The following is a 12,347-nucleotide window of genomic DNA, read 5'->3' as shown; positions in this document are numbered from 1 at the left end:
TCTAAATCAGTCCCTTATTAGAGGGGAACAATGACTGGTGTCTCAGGTCTAAATCAGTCCCTTATTAGAGGGGAACAGTGACTGGTGTCCCAAAATCAATTAGAGGGGAACAATGACTGGTGTCTCAGGTCTAAATCAGTCCCTTATTAGAGGGGAACAATGACTGGTGTCTCAGGTCTAAATCAGTCCCTTATTAGAGGGGAACAATGACTGGTGTCTCAGGTCTAAATCAGTCCCTTATTAGAGGGGAACAATGACTGGTGTCTCAGGTCTAAATCAGTCCCTGATTAGGTCTAAATCAGGGGAAACAATGACTGGTGTCTCAGGTCTAAATCAGTCCCTTATTAGAGGGGAACAATGACTGGTGTCTCAGGTCTAAATCAGTCCCTGATTAGAGGGGAACAATGACTGGTGTCTCAGGTCTAAATCAGTCCCTTATTAGAGGGGAACAATGACTGGTGTCTCAGGTCTAAATCAGTCCCTTATTAGAGGGGAACAATGACTGGTGTCTCAGGTCTAAATCAGTCCCTTATTAGAGGGGAACAATGACTGGTGTCTCAGGTCTAAATCAGTCCCTTATTAGAGGGGAACAATGACTGGTGTCTCAGGTCTAAATCAGTCCCTTATTAGAGGGGAACAATGACTGGTGTCTCAGGTCTAAATCAGTCCCTTATTAGAGGGGAACAATGACTGGTGTCTCAGGTCTAAATCAGTCTCTGATTAGAGGGGAACAATGACTGGTGTCTCAGGTCTAAATCAGTCCCTTATTAGAGGGGAACAATGACTGGTGTCTCAGGTCTAAATCAGTCTCTGATTAGAGGGGAACAATGACTGGTGTCTCAGGTCTAAATCAGTCCCTTATTAGAGGGGAACAATGACTGGTGTCTCAGGTCTAAATCAGTCCCTTATTAGAGGGGAACAATGACTGGTGTCTCAGGTCTAAATCAGTCCCTTATTAGAGGGGAACAATGACTGGTGTCTCAGGTCTAAATCAGTCTCTGATTAGAGGGGAACAATGACTGGTGTCTCAGGTCTAAATCAGTCTCTGATTAGAGGGGAACAATGACTGGTGTCTCAGGTCTAAATCAGTCCCTTATTAGAGGGGAACAATGACTGGTGTCTCAGGTCTAAATCAGTCTCTGATTAGAGGGGAACAGTGACTGGTGTCCCAGGTCTAAATCAGTCTCTGATTAGAGGGGAACAATGACTGGTGTCCCAGGTCTAAATCGGTCCCTTATTAGAGGGGAACAATGACTGGTGTCTCAGGTCTAAATCAGTCCCTGATTAGAGGGGAACAATGACTGGTGTCTCAGGTCTAAATCAGTCCCTTATTAGAGGGGAACAGTGACTGGTGTCTCAGGTCTAAATCAGTCCCTGATTAGAGGTGGAACAGTGACTGGTGTCTCAGGTCTAAATCAGTCCCTTATTAGAGGGGAACAATGACTGGTGTCTCAGGTCTAAATCAGTCCCTTATTAGAGGGGAACAATGACTGGTGTCTCAGGTCTAAATCAGTCCCTGATTAGAGGGGAACAATGACTGGTGTCTCAGGTCTAAATCAGTCCCTTATTAGAGGGGAACAATGACTGGTGTCTCAGGTCTAAATCAGTCTCTGATTAGAGGGGAACAGTGACTGGTGTCTCAGGTCTAAATCAGTCCCTTATTAGAGGGGAACAATGACTGGTGTCTCAGGTCTAAATCAGTCCCTAATTAGAGGGGAACAGTGACTGATGTCTCAGGTCTAAATCAGTCCCTTATTAGAGGGGAACAATGACTGGTGTCTCAGGTCTAAATCAGTCCCTTATTAGAGGGGAACAATGACTGGTGTCTCAGGTCTAAATCAGTCCCTGATTAGAGGGGAACAATGACTGGTGTCTCAGGTCTAAATCAGTCCCTTATTAGAGGGGAACAATGACTGGTGTCTCAGGTCTAAATCAGTCCCTGATTAGAGGGGAACAGTGACTGGTGTCTCAGGTCTAAATCAGTCCCTGATTAGAGGGGAACAATGACTGGTGTCTCAGGTCTAAATCAGTCCCTGATTAGAGGGGAACAATGACTGGTGTCTCAGGTCTAAATCAGTCCCTGATTAGAGGGGAACAATGACTGGTGTCTCAGGCCTAAATCAGTTCCTTATTAGAGGGGAACAATGGCTGGTGTCCCAGGTCTAAATCAGCCTCTGATTAGAGGGGAACAGTGACTGGTGTCTCAGGTCTAAATCAGTCCCTGATTAGAGGGGAACAATGACTGGTGTCTCAGGTCTAAATCAGTCTCTGATTAGAGGGGAACAGTGACTGGTGTCTCAGGTCTAAATCAGTCCCTGATTAGAGGGGAACAATGACTGGTGTCTCAGGCCTAAATCAGTTCCTTATTAGAGGGGAACAATGACTGGTGTCTCAGGTCTAAATCAGTCCCTAATTAGAGGGGAACAGTGACTGGTGTCTCAGGTCTAAATCAGTCCCTTATTAGAGGGGAACAATGACTGGTGTCCCAGGTCTAAATCAGTCCCTAATTAGAGGGGAACAGTGACTGATGTCTCAGGTCTAAATCAGTCCCTTATTAGAGGGGAACAATGACTGGTGTCTCAGGTCTAAATCAGTCCCTTATTAGAGGGGAACAATGACTGGTGTCTCAGGTCTAAATCAGTCTCTGGTTAGAGGTGGAACAGTGACTGGTGTCTCAGGTCTAAATCAGTCCCTTATTAGAGGGGAACAATGACTGGTGTCTCAGGTCTAAATCAGTCCCTAATTAGAGGGGAACAATGACTGGTGTCTCAGGTCTAAATCAGTCCCTAATTAGAGGGGAACAATGACTGGTGTCTCAGGTCTAAATCAGTCCCTTATTAGAGGGGAACAATGACTGGTGTCTCAGGTCTAAATCAGTCCCTTATTAGAGGGGAACAATGACTGGTGTCTCAGGTCTAAATCAGTCCCTTATTAGAGGGGAACAATGACTGGTGTCCCAGGCCTAAATCAGTCCCTGACTTGTCTCAGAAAACAGAACAATGACTGGTGTCTCAGGTCTAAATCAGTCTCTGATTAGAGGGGAACAATGACTGGTGTCTCAGGTCTAAATCAGTCCCTGATTAGAGGGGAACAATGACTGGTGTCTCAGGTCTAAATCAGTCTCTGATTAGAGGGGAACAGTGACTGGTGTCTCAGGTCTAAATCAGTCCCTGATTAGAGGGGAACAATGACTGGTGTCTCAGGTCTAAATCAGTCCCTCAATGACTGGTGTCTCAGGTCTAAATCAGTCCCTAATTAGAGGGGAACAGTGACTGATGTCTCAGGTCTAAATCAGTCCCTTATTAGAGGGGAACAATGACTGGTGTCTCAGGTCTAAATCAGTCCCTTATTAGAGGGGAACAATGACTGGTGTCTCAGGTCTAAATCAGTCCCTTATTAGAGGGGAACAATGACTGGTGTCTCAGGCCTAAATCAGTTCCTTATTAGAGGGGAACAATGGCTGGTGTCCCAGGTCTAAATCAGCCTCTGATTAGAGGGGAACAGTGACTGGTGTCTCAGGTCTAAATCAGTCCCTGATTAGAGGGGAACAATGACTGGTGTCTCAGGTCTAAATCAGTCTCTGATTAGAGGGGAACAGTGACTGGTGTCTCAGGTCTAAATCAGTCCCTGATTAGAGGGGAACAATGACTGGTGTCTCAGGTCTAAATCAGTCCCTTATTAGAGGGGAACAATGACTGGTGTCTCAGGTCTAAATCAGTCCCTTATTAGAGGGGAACAATGACTGGTGTCTCAGGTCTAAATCAGTAGAGGGGAACAATGACTGGTGTCTCAGGTCTAAATCAGTCCCTGATGACTGGTGTCTCAGGTCTAAATCAGTCCCTGATTAGGGGAACAGTGACTGGTGTCTCAGGTCTAAATCAGTCCCTGATTAGAGGGGAACAATGACTGGTGTCTCAGGTCTAAATCAGTCCCTTATTAGAGGGAACAATGACTGGTGTCTCAGGTCTAAATCAGTCCCTGTTAGAGGGGAACAGTGACTGGTGTCTCAGGTCTAAATCAGTCCCTTATTAGAGGGGAACAATGACAGGTCTAAATCAGTCCTTATTAGAGGGGAACAATGACTGGTGTCTCAGGTCTAAATCAGTCCCTTATTAGAGGGGAACAATGACTGGTGTCTCAGGTCTAAATCAGTCCCTTATTAGAGGGGAACAATGACTGGTGTCTCAGGTCTAAATCAGTCTCTGATTAGAGGGGAACAGTGACTGGTGTCCCAGGTCTAAATCAGCCCTGATTAGAGGGGAACAATGACTGGTGTCTCAGGTCTAAATCAGTCCCTGATTAGAGGGAACAATGACTGGTGTCTCAGGTCTAAATCAGTCCCTGATTAGAGGGGAACAGTGACTGGTGTCTCAGGTCTATGGGGAACAATGACTGGTGTCTCAGGTCTAAATCAGTCCCTGATTAGAGGGGAACAATGACTGGTGTCTCAGGTCTAAATCAGTCCCTTATTAGAGGGGAACAATGACTGGTGTCTCAGGTCTAAATCAGTCCCTTATTAGAGGGGAACAATGACTGGTGTCTCAGGCCTAAATCAGTTCCTTATTAGAGGGGAACAATGGCTGGTGTCCCAGGTCTAAATCAGCCTCTGATTAGAGGGGAACAGTGACTGGTGTCCCAGGTCTAAATCAGCCTCTGATTAGAGGGGAACAGTGACTGGTGTCCCAGGTCTAAATCAGTCCCTTATTAGAGGGGAACAATGGCTGGTGTCCCAGGTCTAAATCAGTCCCTTATTAGAGGGGAACAGTGACTGGTGTCTCAGGTCTAAATCAGTCCCTTATTAGAGGGGAACAATGGCTGGTGTCCCAGGTCTAAATCAGCCTCTGATTAGAGGGGAACAGTGACTGGTGTCCCAGGTCTAAATCAGTCCCTTATTAGAGGGGAACAATGGCTGGTGTCCCAGGTCTAAATCAGCCTCTGATTAGAGGGGAACAGTGACTGGTGTCCCAGGTCTAAATCAGTCCCTTATTAGAGGGGAACAGTGACTGGTGTCCCAGGTCTAAATCAGTCCCTTATTAGAGGGGAACAGTGACTGGTGTCCCAGGTCTAAATCAGTCCCTTATTAGAGGGGAACAGTGACTGGTGTCCCAGGTCTAAATCAGTCCCTTATTAGAGGGGAACAGTGACTGGTGTCCCAGGTCTAAATCAGTCCCTTATTAGAGGGGAACAGTGACTGGTGTCCCAGGTCTAAATCAGTCCCTTATTAGAGGGGAACAATGGCTGGTGTCCCAGGTCTAAATCAGTCCCTTATTAGAGGGGAACAATGACTGGTGTCCCAGGTCTAAATCAGCCTCTGATTAGAGGGGGTGTCCCAACAGTGACTGGTGTCCCAGGTCTAAATCAGTCCCTGATTAGAGGGGAACAGTGACTGGTGTCCTAAATCAGGTCTAAATCAGTCCCTTATTAGAGGGGAACAGTGACTGGTGTCCCAGTGAGGTCTAAATCAGTCCCTTATTAGAGGGAACAGTGACTGGTGTCCCAGGTCTAAATCAGTCCCTTATTAGAGGGGAACAGTGACTGGTGTCCCAGGTCTAAATCAGTCCCTTATTAGAGGGGAACAGTGACTGGTGTCCCAGGTCTAAATCAGTCCCTTATTAGACAGTGACTGGTGTCCCAGGTCTAAATCAGTCCCTTATTAGAGGGGAACAGTGACTGGTGTCCCAACAGTGACTGGTGTCCCAGGTCTAAATCAGTCCCTTATTAGAGGGGAACAGTGACTGGTGTCCCAGGTCTAAATCAGTCCCTTATTAGAGGGAACAATGACTGGTGTCTCAGGTCTAAATCAGTCCCTTATTAGAGGGGAACAATGGCTGGTGTCCCAGGTCTAAATCAGCCTCTGATTAGAGGGGAACAGTGACTGGTGTCCCAGGTCTAAATCAGTCCCTTATTAGAGGGGAACAGTGACTGGTGTCCCAGGTCTAAATCAGTCCCTTATTAGAGGGGAACAATGGCTGGTGTCCCAGGTCTAAATCAGTCCCTTATTAGAGGGGAACAGTGACTGGTGTCCCAGGTCTAAATCAGTCCCTTATTAGAGGGGAACAATGGCTGGTGTCCCAGGTCTAAATCAGTCCCTTATTAGAGGGGAACAATGGCTGGTGTCCCAGGTCTAAATCAGCCTCTGATTAGAGGGGAACAGTGACTGGTGTCCCAGGTCTAAATCAGTCCCTTATTAGAGGGGAACAGTGACTGGTGTCCCAGGTCTAAATCAGTCCCTTATTAGAGGGGAACAGTGACTGGTGTCCCAGGTCTAAATCAGCCTCTTATTAGAGGGGAACAGTGACTGGTGTCCCAGGTCTAAATCAGTCCCTTATTAGAGGGGAACAGTGACTGGTGTCCCAGGTCTAAATCAGTCCCTTATTAGAGGGGAACAGTGACTGGTGTCCCAGGTCTAAATCAGTCCCTTATTAGAGGGGAACAATGGCTGGTGTCCCAGGTCTAAATCAGCCTCTGATTAGAGGGGAACAGTGACTGGTGTCTCAGGCCTAAATCAGTCCCTGATTAGAGGGGAACAATTAAGAAATGCAGTGGAACTGGCTTCGAGGTCCGGAGTTGAGTTTGAGGGCCCTCTGCACTAGAGATCGGAAATGATTTGCCTAATATAAGCAATATGGTGAAGCGTCCACCTAGCCTATCAGAGGGCAAGGTTGAGCTACTACCAGATTGGTTGCACCTGTCAAATCCTCTCAGATCTCCACAAGTGCGTAGTTGTCTCGGGGTCACCTTTGTCAAATCATATTTGCTGCACTCATCTTCAATGTTCCTGCAACGCCTCCTGCTTTGTAATGTGTAATGTACTGTATCACCAACGAGGGGCAGTGTTACACTATATTTGGTCAACATTGGTACCCTCCTTACTCTCTACAAGCTGATTCTCAATCAGAGCCAGACCTGGTTACAGGCCTTCAAGCCGTAGAATCCTCTCCCTATCAACTCCATTACTTCAGGGTGACAGGTTAACAGAAGATTTTGTTTGGCCCTCTAGACTTGTTCCTCTGGTCAACAGTAGTCCACTCTAGGGAATAGGGTGTAATTTGGGACCTGCCGCCGCCGGGCTAAAATTCCAGACCTGTCCCTGTCCCACCTCTGTCACAGATCCGTAGTTTAAGCCTGAGAGAGATGGATTTGACCCCGTTTCCTCCCCACTGGGCAGCAGGGTAGATATTAGGGGAGTGGATTGGGGGGTAAACCACATGCTTCTTGTCTTCTGATAAACTGTGTGTATCGCTGCCATGTTGCTTTCACATGTCCAGAACCTCTTCAGATCTACAGGAGGAGCTACGGGTCACGTTGGAATTCATTCAACGATACCATCTCTCTCTCTGTTTTATTCCACTGTTAGACCCATAAACCTCACAACATTGTCACCTAGCAACAGAGCCCTATATTTTTTTGCAATAAAAAAAAAAGAAAAGTACACAGTATTTGTGGGGGCTTGCCTGTTTTGCCTGTTATTTTGTTATTAATATGTGTCACATAATAATAATAATAATATAGCATTGAGTTACAAACAGGCGGCTCTAAAATGCAGGTGTTTCAGCTCAGTGCTGTCTGTGGTGGTGGGGCAGGCCAGCAGAAAACAGGAGCATTTGCACTGTGATTGGCTCAGCAATGCACCGTGATTGGCTCAGTGTTCTGTCACTCATGGGGAGGCTACTTCACCGGCCTTAGTAAGGGTAGACTTCAAGAATGTGAACCCAAACTCGGAATTGTAAATCTTTTTTTTTCTTTGATGACAAAATTTGCCGATGTAGGACCGTCGCGTACAACAAGGTGAGACCAAAAATGTCTTGTATCCTGCTGCATAAACAATGTGATATGCCAGGGAGATATGGTCAGCCATATCAGATAGGTTTTTTTTAAAAGGCAGTAAACGAGGCTGATTGAATTGTTTCGCTGCCGGACAAGGCTCCGCTGATAGCCAGGTGTAGCGGTGGGTAAGGATTCACTCCATGGTGATGGAAAGAAAGCTCTGCTGTTGGGACAGCTTTACGTCGGCCCTAACAGTTTGTCGCCATTATAGTACAATTCATGTATTGTTTAGTGTTGTGTAGTGGCTTTCATCTAAAAAAGAATTGGGGGGAGTTTGCCCCACCAAGTTTACATGCTAAAATGGCCACTGTATATATATTTTTATTTTTACTTAACTAGGCAAGTCAGTTAAGAACAAATTCTTTTTTCATTGATGGCCTAGTAACAGTGGCTTAACTGCCTTGTTCAGGGGCAGAATGACAGATTTTAACTTGTCAGCTCAGGGATTCAATCTTGCAACCTTCTGGTTACTAATCCAACGCTCCGACCACTAGGCTACCTGCCGACCCATATATCATATGATGTGGTTAACTCAACTGATATGTGAAACACCTATACAGACGGTTTTGTCGTTGAGGAGGAACCAAGCCAAAGGTCATCATATCATCCCTGTTACATCAGCAGACTGAGGAGGAGGACTGGAGCAAAGCCAAAGGTCATCATATCATCCCTGTTACATCAGCAGACTGAGGAGGAGGAACTGGAGCAAAGCCAAAGGCCATCATATCATCCCTGTTACATCAGCAGACTGAGGAGGAGGAACTGGAGCAAAGCCAAAGGTCATCATATCATCCCTGTTACATCAGCAGACTGAGGAGGAGGGACTGGAGCAAAGCCAAAGGTCATCATATCATCCCTGTTACATCAGCAGACTGAGGAGGAGGACTGGACAAAGGGTCATCATATCATCCCTGTTACATCAGCAGACTGAGGAGGAGGGACTGGAGCAAAGTGAAAGGTCATCATATCATCCCTGTTACATCAACAGACTGAGGAGGAGGGACTGGAGCAAAGCCAAAGGTGATATCATCCCTGTTACATCAGCAGACTGAGGAGGAGGGACTGGACAAAGGGTGATCTCTGTTACATCAACAGACTGAGGAGGAGGGACTGGAGCAAAGCAGGTGATCATCCCTGTTACATCAACAGACTGAGGAGGAGGGACTGGAGCAAAGTCAACAGACTGATATCATCCCTGTTACATCAACAGACTGAGGAGGAGGGACTGGACAAAGGTGATCATCTGTTACATCAACAGACTGAGGAGGAGGGACTGGAGCAAAGCCAAAGGTGATCATCCCTGTTACATCAACAGACTGAGGAGGAGGACTGGAGCAAAGCCAAAGGTCATCATATCATCCCTGTTACATCAACAGACTGAGGAGGAGGGACTGGAGCAAAGCAGGTGATCATCCCTGTTACATCAGCAGACTGAGGAGGAGGGACTGGACAAAGACCAAGGTCATCATATCATCTGTTACATCAACAGACTGAGGAGGAGGGACTGGAGCAAAGCAGGTGATCATCCTGTTACATCAACAGACTGAGGAGGAGGGACTGGAGCAAAGCAGGTGATCATCCCTGTTACATCAACAGACTGAGGAGGAGGGACTGGAGCAAAGGGCCATCATATCTCCCTGTTACATCAACAGACTGAGGAGGAGGACTGGAGCAACAGGTGATCATCTGTTACATCAACAGACTGAGGAGGAGGGACTGGAGCAAATCTCTGCAAAGGTGATCATATCATCCCTGTTACATCAACAGACTGAGGAGGAGGGACTGGAGCACAGGTGATCTCTGTTACATCAACAGACTGAGGAGGAGGGACTGACAGGTGATCCCTGTTACATCAGCAGACTGAGGTGATCTCTGTTACATCAACAGACTGACAGGTGATCTCTGTTACATCAACAGACTGAGGAGGAGGGACTAACAGGTGATCTCTGTTACATCAACAGACTGAGGAGGAGGGACTAACAGGTGATCTCTGTTACATCAACAGACTAACAGGTGATCTCTGTTACATCAGCAGACTGAGGAGGAGGGACTAACAGGTGATCTCTGTTACATCAACAGACTGAGGAGGAGGGACTGACAGGTGATCTCTGTTACATCAGCAGACTGAGGAGGAGGGACTGACAGGTGATCCCTGTTACGTCAGCAGACTGAGGAGGAGGGACTGACAGGTGATCTCTGTTACATCAGCAGACTGACAGGTGATCTCTGTTACATCAACAGACTGACAGGTGATCCCAGTTACATCAGCAGACTGAGGAGGAGGGACTGACAGGTGATCTCTGTTACATCAGCAGACTGACAGGTGATCTCTGTTACATCAGCACACTGAGGAGGAGGGACTGACAGGTGATCTCTGTTACATCAACAGACTGACAGGTGATCCCTGTTACATCAACAGACTGAGGAGGAGGGACTGACAGGTGATCTCTGTTACATCAACAGACTGACAGGTGATCTCTGTTACATCAGCAGACTGACAGGTGATCTCTGTTACATCAGCAGACTGAGGAGGAGGGACTGACAGGTGATCTCTGTTACATCAACAGACTGAGGAGGAGGGACTGACAGGTGATCTCTGTTACATCAACAGACTGACAGGTGATCCCTGTTACATCAACAGACTGACAGGTGATCCCTGTTACATCAACAGACTGACAGGTGATCCCTGTTACATCAACAGACTGAGGAGGAGGGACTAACAGGTGATCTCTGTTACATCAGCAGACTGAGGAGGAGGGACTAACAGGTGATCTCTGTTACATCAGCAGACTGAGGAGGAGGGACTGACAGGTGATCTCTGTTACATCAGCAGACTGAGGAGGAGGGACTGACAGGTGATCTCTGTTACATCAACAGACTGAGGAGGAGGGACTGACAGGTGATCTCTGTTACATCAACAGACTGAGGAGGAGGGACTGACAGGTGATCTCTGTTACATCAACAGACTGACAGGTGATCCCTGTTACATCAACAGACTGACAGGTGATCCCTGTTACATCAACAGACTGAGGAGGAGGGACTAACAGGTGATCTCTGTTACATCAGCAGACTGAGGAGGAGGGACTAACAGGTGATCTCTGTTACATCAGCAGACTGAGGAGGAGGGACTGACAGGTGATCTCTGTTACATCAGCAGACTGAGGAGGAGGGACTGACAGGTGATCTCTGTTACATCAACAGACTGAGGAGGAGGGACTGACAGGTGATCTCTGTTACATCAACAGACTGACAGGTGATCCCTGTTACATCAACAGACTGACAGGTGATCCCTGTTACATCAACAGACTGAGGAGGAGGGACTAACAGGTGATCTCTGTTACATCAGCAGACTGAGGAGGAGGGACTAACAGGTGATCTCTGTTACATCAGCAGACTGAGGAGGAGGGACTGACAGGTGATCTCTGTTACATCAGCAGACTGAGGAGGAGGGACTGACAGGTGATCTCTGTTACATCAGCAGACTGAGGAGGAGGGACTGACAGGTGATCTCTGTTACATCAACAGACTGAGGAGGAGGGACTGACAGGTGATCTCTGTTACATCAGCAGGCTGAAGAGGAGGGACTAACAGGTGATCTCTGTTACATCAGCAGGCTGAAAAGGAGGGACTGACAGGTGATCTCTGTTACATCAGCAGACTGAGGAGGAGGGACTAACAGGTGATCTCTGTTACATCAACAGACTGAGGAGGAGGGACTAACAGGTGATCTCTGTTACATCAACAGACTGAGGAGGAGGGACTAACAGGTGATCTCTGTTACATCAACAGACTGAGGAGGAGGGACTAACAGGTGATCTCTGTTACATCAACAGACTAACAGGTGATCCCTGTTACATCAACAGACTGAGGAGGAGGGACTGACAGGTGATCTCTGTTACATCAACAGACTGAGGAGGAGGGACTAACAGGTGATCTCTGTTACATCAACAGACTAACAGGTGATCCCTGTTACATCAACAGACTGAGGAGGAGGGACTGACAGGTGATCTCTGTTACATCAACAGACTGATCAAATGGAAGAAGCATCAGATTGTAAACCATACCACAGGTTTTGCTCTTCCCCCAGATGGCAGATCTACTGTATAAACCAGGAAATTAGAGCAGGTTTTTTCAAGAAGGTATGTGTGGTGGGTAGAATACCATGACAACGATAAAATAAAAACACTACCTTTACCAACAATAACAGGTGGTCCAGTCTGCTTGTAGCCTCGTCATCCAGCCTGATCTCACCAAGCTACATGCATGGCTCTCTACACAGATACTGATAGATAGTGTAGCAGTAATCAGCCTGGTAATAAGAGACTACAGATACTGATAGTGCAGCAGTAATCAGCCTGGTAATAAGAGACTACAGATACTGATAGATAGTGTAGCAGTAATCAGCCTGGTAATAAGAGACTACAGATACTGATAGTGTAGCAGTAATCAGCCTGGTAATAAGAGACTACAGATACTGATAGATAGTGTAGCAGTAATCAGCCTGGTAATAAGAGACTACA

The 12,347-nt window shown here is 46.9% G+C and overlaps 3 long non-coding RNA genes across 4 annotated transcripts; all 3 read left to right on the top strand.

Annotated features, from left to right (window-relative positions):
* Positions 1 to 5,828: 5,828 nt before the first annotated feature.
* Positions 5,829 to 6,492, top strand: LOC127926566 (uncharacterized). The gene is made up of 3 exons (XR_008124462.1): positions 5,829 to 5,840; positions 5,888 to 5,981; positions 6,405 to 6,492. It is a non-coding gene; the product is annotated as an uncharacterized LOC127926566 (long non-coding RNA).
* A 2,032-nt stretch (positions 6,493 to 8,524) lies between these two features.
* LOC127926567 (uncharacterized) lies at positions 8,525 to 9,229 on the top strand. The gene is made up of 3 exons (XR_008124463.1): positions 8,525 to 8,668; positions 8,786 to 8,847; positions 9,174 to 9,229. It is a non-coding gene; the product is annotated as an uncharacterized LOC127926567 (long non-coding RNA).
* Positions 9,230 to 9,703: 474 nt separating this feature from the next.
* LOC127926565 (uncharacterized) lies at positions 9,704 to 11,847 on the top strand. 2 transcript variants are annotated; one of them, XR_008124461.1, is made up of 3 exons: positions 9,704 to 10,150; positions 10,329 to 10,476; positions 10,507 to 11,847. It is a non-coding gene; the product is annotated as an uncharacterized LOC127926565 (long non-coding RNA). The 2 variants fall into 2 exon arrangements; XR_008124460.1 differs by having other exon boundaries at positions 9,704 to 10,476; positions 10,507 to 10,726; positions 10,771 to 11,847.
* Positions 11,848 to 12,347: the final 500 nt, after the last annotated feature.

Source organism: Oncorhynchus keta, unplaced genomic scaffold (assembly GCF_023373465.1).
Source record: "Oncorhynchus keta strain PuntledgeMale-10-30-2019 unplaced genomic scaffold, Oket_V2 Un_contig_7803_pilon_pilon, whole genome shotgun sequence".
Lineage (NCBI taxonomy): Eukaryota > Metazoa > Chordata > Actinopteri > Salmoniformes > Salmonidae > Oncorhynchus > Oncorhynchus keta.
This window is presented reverse-complemented; position numbering and strand designations above follow the sequence as displayed.